The sequence below is a fragment of the Schistocerca piceifrons genome, chromosome X (genome assembly GCF_021461385.2).
Source record: "Schistocerca piceifrons isolate TAMUIC-IGC-003096 chromosome X, iqSchPice1.1, whole genome shotgun sequence".
NCBI classification, from domain to species: Eukaryota; Metazoa; Arthropoda; class Insecta; order Orthoptera; family Acrididae; genus Schistocerca; species Schistocerca piceifrons.
Genome location: NC_060149.1, coordinates 16,497,264 through 16,513,212, shown reverse-complemented (window position 1 = coordinate 16,513,212; position 15,949 = coordinate 16,497,264). Strand labels below are relative to the sequence as shown.

Genomic DNA, 15,949 nt, shown 5'->3' with positions numbered 1-15,949 from the left:
AACACTATTGCAAGAAGAATACACGAATAAATTTCTAGGTAATTTTGGGGTACGCAGGATGCGAAATTTAGTATACAGAACGGAATCAATGGCCTTAATCCGGCTAGGTATAGAGGGATGACAGATAAAAGTATGTCGTTCGGTGCTGCTTCAGTACTACGCATAGTTCAGCAACGTAGTGGCAGCCGAGTGGAGGCACGCCAGTCTCTCTGAACCCTCCTGCACCTCACCTTCCAAGAGCAAACGTTGCGAGCAGATTAAAGATCTGGAGAACGTGCTGGCCAGGATAACAGTCCAACATCCTCCATATCGAGATAGGCCAGGACAGCATGGGCAACATGCGGTTTTGCGTTATCTTGTTGAAATATAATGCCACGGAGACCTCGAAGACAGGAGACAGCCACCGGCACTAACACGGCAAAAATGAAATAAGTGTTGTCTCAATTACTGGCAATGTGATCCGGAGGTGGTAGTGTTGTGCACCCTATTCCATCACGCCAGGGACTGGGCCTGTATGACGATGGGAATGTAATCTGACGAAGTTCATCCTTCTCCGAGCCTCTACACACTGATACATCCATCGTGCTGTTGTAAGCAGAGCGAGGATTTGTCTGAAAAGACGATGTAGTGGCACTCTTCTAAGTCCAGTGTTCTCGTTTGGCGCACAATTGTCGGCGCGCCTGTCTCCGCAGCCGTGTCGACGGAAACCGCAACACCGGTCTCCGTGCTGACAGTCCGCGGTACTCAGCCGAAAATTCCGTGTACAATCTGACAGGGATTCCATCGGACCGACATCTTTGTTGAATTTTCACGATTTCAGCTGCTTCTCAACACAACTGATCTTAAAACCTACTCTGGTATCACAAAAGTTATGGGATAGCGATATGCACATATATAGATGGCGATATTATCGAGTACACAAGGTATAAAAGGGCAGCGCATTGGAGGAGCTGTCATTCCTACTCGAGAGACTTATTTGAATGAGTTCCCGACGCGATTATATCCGCACGACGGGAGCTAACAGACTTTGAAAGCGGAATGGAGCTAGACGCATGGAATATTCAGTTCCGTAAATCGTTTGGGAATTCAATATTCCGAGATCCACTGTGCTGAGAATATCAAATTTCGGGAATAACCTCTCACCACGGACAACGCAGTAGCCGACGGCCTTCACTTAACGACCGAGAGCAGTGGCGTTCGCATAGAGTCGGCAGCGCTAACATACAAGCAACACTGAGTGAAATAACCGCAGAAATCAAAGTGGGACGTGCGACGAACGTATCCGTTAGGACAGTGAGGGGGGGGGGGGGGATTTGGCTGTGATGGGCCATAGCAGCAGACTACCGACGTGAGTGGCTTTGCCAACAGCACAACATCGCCTGCAGCGCCTCTCCTGGGCTCCTGACCATATCGGTTAGACCCTAGACGACTGGAAAATCGTGGCCTGATCAGATGAGTCCAGCTTAGTAGAGCTAATGGTAGGTTTCGAGTGTGAGGTAAACTCCACGAAGCCGTGTGGACTCAAGTTGTCGAGAGGGAACTGTGCAGCTGGTGGTGGCGCCATAATGGTGTGGCCTTTCCTTGCATAGAACACTGGCTGGAAATGGTTGTGTTCGGCTACTTGGGGACCATCTGCAGCAATTCATGGACATCATGTTTCGAAACAACAACGGAACTTTTAAGGATGACAGTGGGCCACAATTGTTTGCGATTGATTTGACGAACATTCTGGACAATTCGATCGAGTGATTTGGTTACCCAGATGCTTGATATGAATAGCATCAAATATCGAGAGGTCAATTCGTGCACAACATCCTGCACCGCCAACACTTTCGAAATTATGGACGGCTATAGAATCAGCATGGTTCAAGATTTCCATGCAACGTCGAGTTGCTGCGCTACGTACGTGTCCCATGACTCTTGTCATCTCACTTATCTATGCATTAAGCTTGGGCAGTACTTCTGGATCTGAAATGGAGTCCCAATTGCGAATATGAACAAGGGAATGACGACAAAGTAAATCCGTGCCGGACCTGGATTTCTCACTTGACACTAGCGGTTGCCTTAACCGCTTTCACTATTCGTGCACGACCCGTGGCCAGACGCAGACTTCCATACGCAGTCGTTCCTGAGTCACAACCTGTACTTGTACACATAGTGTTGTTTCCCGAACAAGCATGTTTGTCAGGAGTAGCATTACAGCATTCTTATTAACGACACAGAAACTGCAGTATCGGACTTTTAGATCTTGCTCTGGGGCTGAACATTTGCTTCGTCTTCTTATATTCTGGCGAAGGTAATGAGACTGACTCTCTTCGGAACGTCGCGCAGTTTCGGCGAACTCGTGCAGCTGGTAACCCGGTAACTTTATGTTAGTCTTTATGTTAGTTTATGTTCCTTAGGACTTGTAGCGTAGTGTAAGTCAGCAAGTGGCATATTTATAAGCAGTGTCCAGACCTACAGCTAAGTGATATTAATTTTTATTTCTTTCTTTCTCACTGCAGATCTGTTTCGGCTAAACTGCCATTATCGAGAAACCTGAGGTACAATGTAGATGACATTATTTTCGTTATATATATATTTATGTTACAGTGGAACACTGAGCACGGATTGCTACTTGAGTATGTATTGTCTATACGGACTGACATTCATATAACATCGTTAACAAGTGAATTTTAACTGTCGTTCTCTATTTGTCAGTTTAAGGTAGTTATTAATCTGTAATAACAGTAATTTGACAGTTTTGGAGCTACGATGTTATATGTTTACAAAGTATAAGCACTGTTATACAGATGACACATACATTACTTGGTTGTGCGTGCATCTAATGTTGCTGTAGGTCTGTAGTATTCTATTTTTATAGCGATCGTAAGCCCTGTTAATTTATAGGTGTTTATTGCGTAGGGGTTTCTTATTTGACCTGTATGCTTTTGTTAACTTCTATTTTTGATAAGTTTTCGTAAATTATGACATTCTCTTACGTACTGTATTGGCGCTCTGACATGTGTTTCCACAGTATGTGTACGAGCAACAATGTTAAGATTTTATTTTAGTGTGTATTATCTTTGTCTGTGCACTGCACTTAGAATTATCCGTTTTCTTTTTCGAATATTTCAATAAAAATTATTAAATAGTATTGGTGTTTAAGATCCGTCTGTTCGTTAAATGTGTCTCGTGGTTGGTTTCTTATGTATACATAAATTTCAAATTTCTCGAGAATGGCCTTAGTAACACATTTCGGAATCTGATGAAGTACCTGCAATGCTTGTTCAGATGTATCTGTGTATAAAGAAAATAGTGTCACTCACAGTCCACCGCAGGTCATTCGATAATGGCAGTTTAGCCGAAACAAATCTGCAGTGAAAGTATAAGAAAAATTGATATCACACAGCAGCGAGTCCGGACGCTCCTTATAAAAACTTTGTATTAGTTTAACTCGAGGGGAAAGATAACGAGATAATATTCCTGAGTGTGTTTCAAAAGTTTGATATTTTCCACAAACGTTTCCATTGGCCGCGACGGCATCGTCGCCTCACACTAGCCGACGCGGCTGTAGCAGATGGAGTGTCAAACGTCGTTCGCTTATACCACCTCGAGCGCGTAAGGGAGACGGCCTGTCACCTGATACCGGGGCCAGCACATGCTGCTGCATCTGATTCCATAACCCGTCCGGCCAGTACGCGTCACCTGAACCCCAGCTCCCAACCCTCAGTCGTCCTTTCGTTTTAGGACGTTCAGGCAGTGTCTCCCGCATTACTCCTGGCTTTACTTTTTTTAAATCCCATATATTGCACCATACAAGTAAAGTACTATTTTCATTTCTCACACTGTTTAATTTCTCTATTCGTAAATATTTCTCCATCTGCAATTCACATTTGCGTTTTATAAACTTATGTTAGGACTTTTTTTTTTTCTTTTCTGTAACACGAAAAGGCTGAAATTCTGCATGGAACCGGTATCTTGTATAAGTTACGGTAATTGAACGGTAGATACCTCTCGCGAACAAAGTACTGAACATTTTACTACTCACTCATAAGTTGATGAATCCAGTTTATGAGAAATTAAGGAGAGCATAAGGAACTTGAAAATCCATTAAGCTCTTCTAAGTGATACTACAGATATTTAGAAGCTCAACAAATTACATTTTATAAACAGCCCCCACAAAATTATCTGTGGGACCTAGAAATACAAGCAATTCCCACATAATGGAAAATAAGTTGTTTTTTGTACAAAAATGAAGACATAACAGTTTTTGAACTATAGAGTAACTGCGTTGTTGATATAAAATTTCTGCAAATATGCTTTTAGCGAGGATAAGCTCCTATATTGAAGATACTCCGGACGATGCTCAATGTAGGTTTAGACCAACTATTGACAATACGTAAGTTGTAATTATATTGATAGAAAACAAATGTGAATTAAGCAACATATACAAGCTATTTTCATAGATTAAAAATTTTTTTTGACGGTATTAACAGTGAATATTTACAGGAATATGTTAGAAAACATGGTATCTCCAACAAACGAAATTTTATAAAATGGTGCAGTGTAATCTCAAACTACAAAATAAAATTTGTGACCAAAATCTTTGAAGATTTCGAGGTCAAAACGTGAGTCAAACCAGGGTGTTCATTATCTCCAGTTTTATTTGATACTATAATTAATGTAATAATCGATAAATTGAAATTATTAGAAAATGGAGCGCAGTTGAAAAACAAGACTAATATCTTGGTGCACGCTGACAACATTGCTTTATTAGCTGACAATGAAAATTAATTAAAAGATCTCACACCACAATTAAAATTTTAAACAAGACACGAGACTTTTTACGAATAAAAATAAAACAATGTACTTCATCATAATTCGCCATCCCCCAAATTAAATACACAACTTTTGCAAAGACCAATGAATTTAGTGATCTTGGCACCAAGCTGGCTTCTAACAGTTCCACGAAACCTGTTATCGAATTACGAGTTCAAGAAGTTAACAGATTTTACTATGGCCTTAGCACGGTTCGCAAAAACAAGCTACTTTCCGGGAAATCTAAATTGCATGTATGCAAATCATTACTCGTACAAATTTTTAACATACGGATATGAAACATGGAGTTTCACAAGAGAAGGATTTGGCGCTGTAAGAGACAACTGCCATAAAGTTTAAAGAATATCGCTTATTTGTGAGTTTCGTCATTTGTACAATGTACCAGGTAAGGTGACAAAAATAGGCAAAAGATTACAATGGACAGTACATGTCAATAGACCATCACCAAACAGGACCATAAAAAAAGTGAAGGAACAGCTTCCCACTGGAAGCCGACTTCTTGGGGCACCCATGTGAACGATAATTGTTAATTTTCAAAGTGACTGAAAACAATTAAAGCGGAATACAAACTGGGGAAATATTTGTGAGAAGCAATCAAAGTTGCTAGATATTGTTCATTTGTTCATCTTGCAGCGAGGAGCCTTCATAACTTGGAAAGATAAATAATAATAATAGCAACTGTACAGTGAATGCTAGCTTCTAAACAATTGTTCAAACAAGGGAACAGTGTCTTGTTGTGGCTGTCTTTCTACGTGAGTAATTAAAACTATCATTCATGAACAGTAACTATAGATAGCATAAATATGTTGAAGGCAGAGCAATAAACCTCTCCTTGAATGAAGGTGGAGCTAAACCGATGGGCAAACCGATGAGCACAGTGGGTTATGAATATTTCCATTGGAGGTAATACGCCAGGCCTAAAAATCGAGGACACCTGAAAATGGGACGTCCTGGATTACACACACACATTCCGTTACGTTTCTTTGACATTTCCGTATGTTGTAGCTACAAACGATACACATCATGTTACCGTAGTGTAACTGCGTAGCAATAAATAGAATTAATACGAAAGCAAATACCCGTCTCCTCTCTGCAACATCCTTAAAGATTTTGTAATACCACTGAAGGAAAGCACCCATATCTTGTAACTTAATGAAATATTTATAGCACTAATTCGAATACATCACTGTTTTCCTACGTTTCACGACCAATCATGAATTGCATTAAGTCAAGTTCCTAATCGGACATAAAAAAATTATTGAAAGATCGCATTCTTCGAGATGGATGGAGTTCTTTTTAAAAAATCTCAGTCGCGCTTGACTGTTTTGATTTTAAGGCCTGTATAAAATTCCAGTGTACCATAAACAAACAAAGGAAAAAGCTCCAAAATAAAATGGCTAAAGTCTTATTCCGTTACGCAAAGTTAAATTAGCTTCCAATAGAAAGCATTTAAAAAGAAATACAATAACGATCACTGAATGGATTACGTATAAACTGACACATAATGAACACAAGTGGCTCTTAGCGCTGAAATCAAAGGGTCAGGCTTTATTGGAGTGACGTAGTTGACTGGTTCGTACTTTTTCCGTTTTTTCGCTTAGGCTGAATTCCAGCAGCGAGTTGGTAACAGATATCTGTTCCGCGGTCGATTTGAGAGTCTGCGTTTCGCTGACAGACGGTACTATGGATTTTCTTGGTGCGGCCCCACGAGCGCTGTGTACAAGCGCCACTCTCTCGCACGGACCCCTCTGTCAACTTTCCTTATTGGATTGCTGCCTCACGAACAATTGGATTACCTCTAATCAACCAGAAAATTAACTTCAATAACTTCGCTTTTGTATGCGTCAGGGTAAGAGAAAGAACTGCCAAAAAACTCATTTGTGGTGTTTTCTCTATGGATTGGGTGTCCGCTGGGAGCTGAACGGAGGGTAAGGTTGAAATTCCGATGACGGTTTTCGGAGTGAGATAAAACCGCCATAGGGATTAACCAACCAAATACCTTCGTTAGCGGTTAATTATCGCACATGTCAGAACACTGTAGTGCAGCCATATCGTGATTCTTTTCCCCTTGACTTCCACTGGCAAAGTGCGTCAACACTTTTCAGAATATGGAGCAATTCCTTCTTCTTGAATTCCACAAAGTACGAACTTTGTAAGACGTTCCTCTTGAGCACGAAGGAACATTTCCGTCACAAGATTTTTCCTACTTTTCCTGAGCCCTATACTATGACGTGTTTTGCTAACTAACTTGAGGTTATTTTCTTTGAGAGAGCACACTATCAGCGTCCGTGTTTGCTTGAAGAATGAATATATTTTGAGGAGTCCGCCTTGATGAAACACAATTTCTTGTTTCCCCATCTATACAGAAATATGTTTCGGTGTTGATACACAGTCATCTGCGTGTTTCCTGTCATTATATTTAACAACGTAGAAACACAACCTCCAACAACAAAATTGTGGATGACAAACTAGGTTAAAGTATCAGTGGTACTGCAGAAGACAGACAGCAACAAGGAGAAACAAAATGTGCTGTTAAGTGTAATATAGGGAACCCCACTGATTACAGCGTAACATTACAGTAGTACGTATGAGTAAAGGGAGAAAAATTATAAAATATATTTCGCTCAAGACGGACTACTCGAAACATACTTATCGATTTGCTGCTGTTTACAGGAAATAATGTTAGACGGTTTAAGAAAATGATCAGGACAATGACCGTAGGAAACAATTTCTCGTTGTTTTACATTTACATCTACACCCATACTCCGCAAGCCATCTGACGGTGTGTGGTGGAGGGTACCTTGAGTACCTCTATCGGTTCTCCCTTCTATTCCAGTCTCGTATTGTTCGTGGAAAGAAGGATTGTCGGTATGCCTCTGTGTGGGCTCTAATCTCTCTGATTTTATCCTCATGGTCTCTTCGCGAGATATACGTAGGAGGGAGCAATATACTGCTTGACTCCTCGATGAAGGTATGTTCTCGAAACTTCAACAAAAGCCCGTACCGAGCTACTGAGCGTCTCTCCTGCAGAGTCTTCCACTGGAGTTTATCTATCATCTCCGTAACGCTTTCGCGATTACTAAATGATCCTGTAACGAAGCGCGCTGCTCTCCGTTGGATCTTCTCTATCTCTTCTGTCAACCTTATCTGGTAAGTATCCCACACTGCTGAGCAGTATTCAAGCAGTGGGCGAACAAGCGTACTGTAACCTACTTCCTTTGTTTTCGGATTGCATTTCCTTAGGATTCTTCCAATGAATCTGCTTTACCGACTATCAACTTTATATGATCATTCCATTTTAAATCACTCCTAATGCGTACTCCCAGATAATTTATGGAATTAACTGCTTCCAGTTGCTGACCTGCTATATTGTAGCTAAATGATATGGGATCTTTCTTTCTATGTATTCGCAGCACATTGCACTTAAAGAAACAATCGCTGTAGGGAGCTGATTTCTGAGCAAAATATATAAGTAACTGCATTCGCAATTAGCAGTAGTGAACAGAATCGTGTGAATGAATACAATTAAACACTGTCTTCTGTAGTTCACGTGATGTGAGGCTGAACAGTGTTAAGTTTCTCTTTTAAACATTAACTGACTTAAATGAGACCTGCCAATAATAAAATACGGCAAGGTGCTGTACGAGAGAAAACATTTCATCCTCAGTTTTGTGACATTTTCTGCTGGATGAAGACCTCCACTAAACGTTTTTGTCTAGTTAGATCTTAAGCTTAGGTGACGGAAAATATATATACATACTAAAATGTAATGGTTTCGACATCTGACCGCATGTCCTGTACAAACATTTTTCACAAGATACCAAGTGAGTTAGAAGTGGAACCTTATGTTCCTTTAATACGTTGATGCCAAGTAAAAACTAAGGTACGAGAAGTCTACACGTAATTGTCTAGAAAGGGGAGAAGGAAGGGGAGATGCTTTTCTTTCATGAAGTATTACACATAATGAGAGATACTTAATCTCACGCAGTCGAAATTCTGAATCGAGGACACACTATGGCTGGAGGATTGTCGAATCCCTCTATGAGTGGATATGCTGTGTTAGTAAGGGATCTGTCTCTGGTAGGCAGGGACAGGAAGACGCAACGTCCGCTGCTTGATGAAGCCTGGCTAAGAGGCTTAGGGAAAATGAATGTTGTCAATCCCTTGTAACAACAGCTCGGTTGATGAATCATTCCGGCTACAAAATCAGTTGCCATTCTAGCGATCAGATTTGTTACAGGCTTAGAGGCATGCGTAGTAGTACGTAATAGGTGGTGCTTATACGCTAACCCGCCGCCGGCAGTCTTGACGGGGGAAGCCGCTGTAACGAATGCTAGTTAAAAACTATCTTTCGAGTAGTGGTGTCCCTCCACCTTTTAGGTCGTACAAGAATGCCGAATGGAAACCCCGGTCTTCTTCATACCGCTTCTGCTCTTTAAGCCTTGGACAACACATACCTCCTATCAAAAACTTCTTGCGTCACCTTCATCGCTGCGGACGTGTGTGGCCTTAGGTTCAAGAGTAACAGGGGACGACAATAAAACAAAAAAACAACTTTAATACTTAATACAAACAAAATAATAATAAAGTAAAGGCATTCTGCTCGAAAGTGTACATGACTAAGATATAAATCTGTTGTTAGGTAACATCCAAAATAGTGTAGCTCCGCGGTGCGCATTATAATTAGCTTGGATCCTCCTTGACGTGCGAATAAGGTGGTCGAGGCTGTCCAAGCTTGTCCTGTCTTCGACGACGGCCCCTTTGAAGTCTTCCAGTGATTGAGGAGGGTTCCCTGTGATGACGCGTTATAAGTTTCAACTGACTCGAAGCATGCTCAATCGGGATCGTGTTGGCAGATCTTACAGGCCATTCTATTCAGTAGATATGTACCTATTGGGCGATGGTGCTCACGAGGTGGGCGCGGTGTGCTCGTGCATTATCGTCTTCAAAGATGAACCCATCGCCGAAATGTTGACTGTAGCGATGGACAGGATAAAGGATTCTGGCCCGATACTGCAAAACGATGAACATATCCTCGATAACGGTGAGAGGGATCTAATACCCGCACATAATGCCAGCCCAGCTACCTCACAATGGCTCTACGAGCCGTCTTACTGTGTTTCACGGAAAGTACTTTGCGTAATACTACTACTTCCTCCCTTTCCTGTTCCAGTCGCGAATGCTTCACGGGAAGAACGATTGCTGATAAGGCTCCGTGTCATCTAGAATCTCTCTAATTTTATCTTCATGGTCGTTTCGCAAAATATGCATAGAAGAAAGCAATATATTCGTTCATTCTTCTGGGAAAGTTCGCTCTCGGAAAGTAAACATTAAACCACACTGTGATCCAGAACGCCTCTCTTGTAGCATATCCAATTGACGTTGGGATAGCATCTCCGTGACGCTTTAGCGCTTACTAAATGAACATGGACGAAATACACTGCTCTTCTTTGGATCATCCTGCCCGGTACCTATCCTAGACTGATGAGAAAATTTCAAGTACTGGTCGAATTAGGGTTTTGTAAGCTATTTCGTTTGTGGACGGACTACATTTCCTGTCGATTATTCCAACGAATCTCAGGCTGGTATCTGCTTTATCTGCTATTTGCTTGAAGTGGTCGTTCCACTTTAAATCGCTCCGTGTGCATATCGCTAGGTATTTTATGGATATGATTACCGTCAGTAATTGTTCCGCAGTCGTGTAATCACACCGTAATGGGTCCTTCTGGATATTTATGCGCAATACGTTGTATTTTTTTAGGTTGAAGGTCAGTTTCCATTCTCTGCAATAAGAAAAAAATTGGAAATTTGTGGTAAGTTCCTATGGGACCAAACTGCTCAGGTCATCGGTCCCTATGCTTACACACTACTTAATCTAACTTAAACTAACTTAGGCTAAGGACAACACACACACACATGCCCGAGGGAGGACTCGAACCTCCGGCAGGGCGAGCTGCGCGAACTATGGCAAGGCGCTCTGGACAGCGCGGCTCTGCAATACGAGCAGATCCTCTGTAGTCTTCTTGCATTTCGCTGTATACAGCAGCACCATCCGCGAAAAAGTCTCATGGAACTTTCGTCGTTATCCACTTGCTCATTTCCATATATTGCCAAAAGGAATGGTGCTGTGGCCCGCCCCTGTATCATCGAAGTTACTTTAATGTCTGAAGATTTCTCTTAGCTGAGAACGATATGCTGTGTTCTGTATGCTAGAGAGTCTTCATTCCAGTTGATCCGATATTCCGTATGCTCGTACATTGTCTGTCAGGCAGCATGGCGTCCTTCAGTCAAGGAACACGGCATCATTCTGTGCTCCGGTATCTCTTGCTTTCTGGTTCTCTTAAACGAACAGACCGAGTTGAGTTTCGAGCGATCGCTATTTCGGTACCTATGTTGATTCCTATAAAGGAGATTTTTTCAGTCTACAGAAAATACAGGATGTTTCAAAAAGAAAGACCTTATTTCGAAACTCCATATGTATTGCTAAAAACATACTTCAAACATGGCATACATTGCAAAATACTCACAAAATCCCAAATTTTTAGCTGTGCTATTACAAATGCTCTATGTATCCACCAGCAGCAGCACTAACAACATCTAGACGATAGCTAAATTCGTCATTAACACTAGACAATGTATCTGTTTTTACAGAAGTTATGGTGGCTGTTATTCTGTTCTTCACTTCCCCTACGTCACGAGGTAAAGGGGAAATGGACACAATTTCCTTCACATATATCGACGAGAAAAAAATCGCCTGGGGTGATGTCTGGCGATCTTGGAGGCCACGAGTGCAGGGCAGTGTCTCGGAGTCCTGTGCTCCCTACCCAGAGTTGAGGCATAGTGACGTAAGTTGTTGTGCCAGTGTGGTGGAGCCCCATCCTGATGGAAAATGAAGTCATCGGAATGCTCCTAAAGTTGTGCGAAAAGCAAATTCAGCAGCATTTGAAGATGCTCATTTTCGGCCGGAGTGGCCGAGCGGTTCTGGGCGCTACAGTCTGGAATCGCGCGACCGCTACGGTCGCAGGTTCGAATCCTGCCTCGGGCATGGATGTGTGTGATGTCTATAGGTTAGTTAGGTTTAAGTAGTTCTAAGTTCTAGGGGACTTACGATAACAGCAGTTGAGTCCCATAGTGCTCAGAGCCATTTGATAGCTCATTTCAGTCACTGTGTTTTTCTCAAAAATGAAGGGGCCGTGCACTTTTTACCGAGAAATAGCAAACAAAACGTTCACATTTCGTGACTCTGCTTCGTGCTCAGTAATGTTATGAGGGATCTAGAGTCCGCATATGCGCACGTTATATCTATTTACTTTACAACTAACAGTGACTGTTGCCACAGCACTGAAAATTAACCGTGGTAAAAAATGTACCGTCTTCCATGTCCTCTAGCGGGGCACTGCTGAAGTCAAGCCGTTTCCTTTTATCACCATCCCGGAGAGCTTGCACTAACTGTAGCCTGTGTGATTTATTAAGACTCGCCAGACAGTCGTATGAGGCATTGCCAGCTCTGCTTGCGAGGCGAGTAGACTTTCGACAACTCCGCTAGAACGTAATACCGAGTTCTTTCCACCACGTCACCAGAAGTGCGAGCAAGCAGCCTGTCTCCTCAAATTGGCGATTCCAACGACGAATGTTTTTGGATGTAGGCGGATCAATATCAAAACACCGACGAAAAGCAGCTGGACTGAAATCATTGACTCACTCTTTCCAAACTGCAGCACACAAAACCCCTTCTGTTGACCGAACACCATCTTACTCCTAATCGACTGTAAGCTAAGAAGACACATTGACTGACATCTAGCTACGATTTTCTAAAATTTTAGACCACACCTAGTCAAAAAATACACATTTCATTGGCGGCACGTCCCATATTCCGTAATTATTACAGTCCAAAATTAGGCCATTCTCATCTTTGAAATACCATGTATTGTAATAGCGAGCATAAAAAATGTTCCAGAAATGTATAACACATCTACGTTAGAGATATAAGCGTCTGTGCGCTTGTTCGACGGCCCTTCTTGAAAACGGGAATGACACGTGTTTTATTCCAATCATTAAGAGTTCTGCACCCCTCCTGCGACTTACGGTACACTGCAGCTAGAAAAGAAGCAAGTTATTTTGCACAGTCTATGTAGAATCGTGTTGGTATCCCGTCATCTCCAGTGGCATTTTCTCTGTTGAACGATTTCAGTTGCTTGTCTATACCCTGGTTACCTATTTAGATATCTTCCATTTTTACGTTCGTGTGACGATTTAGCAGAGGACTTGCAGTGCATTCTTCCTCAGTGAAACAGTTTTGGAACATTTAGCGTTTCGGCCTTCTCTATGCCATCCTCCGTTTCGATGCCGTTATGTCCACAGAGCGTCTGGGCAGACGGCTTTGATCCTTTTACTGATTTAACGTAACACCAAAACTTCGATAGACAGAACTGTACTTCCGAATTCGTTGACAGCGTCATCCATAGCACTCCTTACACTAATTTTGGATTCACTTATCCTTTGTCTGTGAGGCTTAGGCTAAGTTGCAGTGAGTCAGACTGACAAATGCATTCATACCTGGCCTCTTCCGCACTTCTCAGCGATGACCATCACGCGTCAGGCAAAACCTATACTCGTCGGTGCAGCAAACCCGATGCCATTGATCGAGGCTCCAGTCCAAGTGTTCCCTTGACCACATCCCTCACGGTGCTGTGGTATTTGCACCGTTATTAGTAATGCCAAATATATCGTACGGAGGTGGCTGGGTACTGCCTCGGTCGTCGCAGCCTTCCCAGTTGCCACCAAAAAAGAAGTTTGCGGCTTTATTGCATTCTCCTTGGGATACCTACCAGCCAAAGTTTGTAGGTATTGGTCATCAGGTGCTGTTTTTGACGCCATGTGACCACTACGTTGTAGCTCTGTGAAGTTTTGTGTCCTGCGATAGGTGCTGAATGAATGACGTTGCTGTGATGTACGCCAGTTAGTGGCTACCTTCCCGTGTTGGCAACCTTCTTGTCGTCAAGTCAAACGCGTGCTTCGTCCAACTGACCTTTCAAGGCAGATCGTCGCTCCAGATAATGTACTTTAGATTCCACAGAGAATATACGGTTTATTGTCATTTTCACAACCCTCGGGTAGTACATTTTCAGGGCGATGAAGTTCGTTGGGTAAAGAGGTGAATCCGAGGCGAGGTGGTAGGCGTCAGGCCTCGTGAGGGCTCGTGACCAGCCATTCAGAAGTACAATTTGCTCAAAACGTATATATTTTTACATATTTCAGTTTCCAAGTTTCTCAGTTAACCTTCAAAAAATAAAATAACGTGAAAGCTAAGAGTCAGGGCAATGCAAAAAATTCTAGAACGGCACAAGTTATGTTTTACACGGGATGTTGTCTGAGGGTTAGCCCGCGTCGCTGGACTTGCTGCTCGGTCGGCTGCACAAAACATTCCTGCCAGTAAAAGACTGACCGTACCTACTATCGACAGCAATCATGACACTGTTCGTGGGTCCACAGCGAGGACCGCAAAACCACAGGAAAAGGGTAGGCCACTGTACAAAGAAAAATCGGACAGAATGACTGACTTTTGCGAACGTAGACGTATCTGACAATAAGAACCCGCGTTCCTCCCATTCACACACTCGTCTACTCATAGTCTGCTGACCGTGTCCACAATCGCAGTGCACGCTTCGATTTTAAATTACGGGGTATCAAAGTTGTATAAAATTATCGCTATTATAGCTCTTAAATCATCTGCGTGAAAAATGTACTTACCAAAATACAGACCAAATACTTTTCAAAAGACTGTAAGAAGGTAGCAAAGCCAGAAGACAGTAACGATATACAGAGGACTGATGCATGGTGCAGTTGACCCATAAGTATACGGCACGCACGGGAAAAGCAATCCACTACTGTACACGCAAGTGACAAAAGCTATGTGATAGTGATAGGCACATATAAAGATGACGGTATCAACGCGTACGCAAGGGCAGTGCATTGGCGCTGTCCTTTATTCTCAGGTGATTATGGCCGCAAGACGGGAGTTAACAGACTTTGAAAGCGGAATGGCAGTTGGAGCTAGAAGTATGGCACATTCTATTTGGGAAATCGTTAGGGAATTCAATATTCCGAGATCCATACGGTCAATAGTGTGACGAAAATACCAAATTTCAGGTATTACGCCTCACTACGGACAACGCAGCGGCCGACGGCCTTAACTTAACGACCGAGAGCACCGAAGTTTGCGTTGAGCTGTCAGTGCTAACAGACAAGCAACACTCAGTGAAATAACCGTTGAAAGCAATGTGGGACGTAACACGAACGTATCATTTGGGACAGTGTGGGGAAATTTGGCGTTAATGGGTTATATCAGCAGCCGACCAATACGAGTGCCTCTGGTAACTACACAACATCGCCTTCAGCGCCTCTCCTGGGCTCGCCACCGTATCAGTTGGACCCTAGACGACTGGAAAACCGTGGCCTGGTCGGATCAGTCCCGATTTCACTAGATAAGAGCTGAAAATAGGGTTCGAGTGCGGCATATACCCCAAGAAGCCACGGACACAAGTTGTCAACAAGGCACTGTGCAAGCTCGTTGTGGTGGCTCGTTCATGGTGTGGGCTGTGTTAACGTGGATCGTTGACTGTAAATGTATATGTTCGGCTACTTGGGCACCAATTCTGGAACATTCGAGTGAATGATTTGGCCACCCAGATCACCCGACACGAATCCTATCGAATATTTGTTGGACATAATCGAAAGGTCAGTTTGTGCACAAAATCCTGCACCACCAACACTTTTGCAATTATGGATGGCTGCAAAGGCAGCATGGCTCAGTATCCCTGCAGGGGCTTCCAACGACTTGTTGAGCTCGTGCCATGTCGAGTGCTACAGTACGCCTGGCAAAAGGAGGTCCGACACGATATTGGGAGGTATTTGGAAATTTGTGGTAAGGTCTTATGGGACCAAACTGCTGAGGTCATCGGTCCCTCAGCTTACGCACTACTTAATCTAACTTAAACTAACTTACGCTAAGGACAACACACACACCCATGCCCGAAGGAGGACTGGAGCCTCCGACGGGGAAGCCGGGTGGACCGTGACAAGGCGCCCCAGCCCGCGAGGCGTATTGGGACGTATCCGATGGCTTCTC

At 43.0% G+C, this 15,949-nt stretch overlaps 1 protein-coding gene across 1 annotated transcript in view; it reads right to left on the bottom strand.

Annotated features, from left to right (window-relative positions):
• Positions 1-15,949, bottom strand: part of LOC124722149 (homeobox protein SIX6-like) — a gene marked incomplete at its 5' end in the record, with an annotated part of 139,168 nt that overhangs the window by 295 nt on the left and 122,924 nt on the right. The window lies entirely within an intron of this gene.